This window comes from Kryptolebias marmoratus, linkage group LG18 (assembly GCF_001649575.2).
Source record: "Kryptolebias marmoratus isolate JLee-2015 linkage group LG18, ASM164957v2, whole genome shotgun sequence".
Taxonomy (NCBI): Eukaryota; Metazoa; Chordata; class Actinopteri; order Cyprinodontiformes; family Rivulidae; genus Kryptolebias; species Kryptolebias marmoratus.
In genome coordinates, this window is record NC_051447.1 from 19576819 (window position 1) to 19578714 (window position 1896).

Sequence of the window (1896 nt, forward strand, 5' to 3'; positions counted from 1 at the left end):
GGTCCTGTTGGAGCTCTAAACCCGGTCCTGTTGGAGCTCTAAACCTGGTACTTTTCTGACCCGAAACATTCTGGACAAACTTGAAGCTCTTAGCTTTCTCATCTCCTTCGGAACACAAAGAACTTTTTGCCTTTTTGTTTTTTTACACTAAGACAATTAAACCCGTGCGTTGTTTGAAGGAATGCATATCACCCGCAGCTTCAGACGTCATCTTATTTTGAAAAACGATGCCGTTGGAAAGGCTTTGATCAAAAATAAAAACTACTGTTCTTCAAGATGACCCTCAGCTACAACCACATCTTATTTTAACTCAACATCTGTAAAACTCTCCGAGTTCGACCCATTCTTTGGTTGCTCAGGTCACTCAGCTGAGGCAGAACCTTCCGGTCCAAACCTTCCTGCGGATCGAGTTTCCATTATCCATTATCAGCGACACGTAGCTGAAGCACAGCAGAGAGGAAGGGGGAGGAGCCTATAAGTTGAGCTGAAAACCTCCAAATCTGACCAACAGGAATCTGTTAGTCAGACATTTTTACTCGTTTTAAAACAGATTAAACCCTTTTCTGCCCCAAAGAGAGGCTTAGGAGGTGTTTATATTTATAAACTCGGATCTTCAGTACCAAACATGGAGTAAAGTTTTAAAACAAATCTGAAAACCTTCGGTCATGAGGAGGAAATCTACGACATGAAAAACCTGTTTAACTTCAGACCGCTGTGACCTACATCCCCGAGACAATTTAAAGTAAAAAAAAATTGTAAAAATCACAAAACTTGACATTTATTTTTCCACTTTTTCTCTCAAGTCTGTATCTGACTGAGCAGAGACTAAAAGTTTAATTTATTTTGGACACGTTTGCGTCTTCAAGTCACATTCCTGCAAATTTTGTCTCAAATACGTCTTAATTTGGTTCCAGCTTTGCTTTTAAAAGGTCACCAAAGCCTCTTAAAGACGGCACCATCGGTTTGTTTCCTAACAGTTCTGTCCCTTGGCTGGACCGGGCCGGCACCACGTCAGCTCACCTGTTAATGCAGCTAATATCAGAGTAAAGGTCAGGAGGGGGAAGGAAAGGTCAATCCTATTCTGAGCTGCAGAAACTAACAGGAAAGGGAATCTGTGATGAGGACTGCTGGAACCCGGGGGCGCAGTGATCACATTCGGCTCGTTTGGGCGGGAAAACAAAGAAAGGAACCTATGATTGGTTCTGACATAAAACCAACTACTGAACATCAAAAACAGGAAGTAACCTGAATAAATTCATTTATTCTGCCTTCTAACAGACAGAGCTTGGTTTTAAATGTCTCCACTTTGTGTTTAAAGAAGGTAGAAAAGAAGTAAAAATGTTTGTAGAACTTTAATTTAATCTGAACCTAAAGGTTTAGTTCGAAAAGGATCAACGTTTGTCTGCTTTAGTTCATTTAAAGCTGAATTAATTTCTTTTAAAAGTACGTCAGGAGTTCTAACAGAACATGAAGAAATTTAATGAGCTGAAAGACAAAAGTGTCGTAGTTTCACTTCTTTGTCCTTTCAGGAACGACTGAGCGGCTAATTTAACCGGAAACATGGAGAAAAACTCTTTGTTTTTAAAATTACTTGTTTTAATCAAATGTTTCAACTTAAGCTGTTACCAGGGGCAGAGCTAATGGGAGGGGCCAGTGGGGCAGAGCTAATGGGAGGGGCCAGTGGGGCAGAGCTAATGGGAGGGGCCAGTGGGGCAGAGCTAATGGGAGGGGCCAGTGGGGCGGAGCTAATGGGGAGGGACCAGTGGGGCGGAGCTAATGGGGAGGGACCAGTGGGTTTTATCAGTAAAAAACAACAACCATAGCGCTCCAGAATCACAGAAACTAAACTGAGACGAGTTCCAGGAGTTGGTAACGATGAAAAAAAAAAAAAAAAAA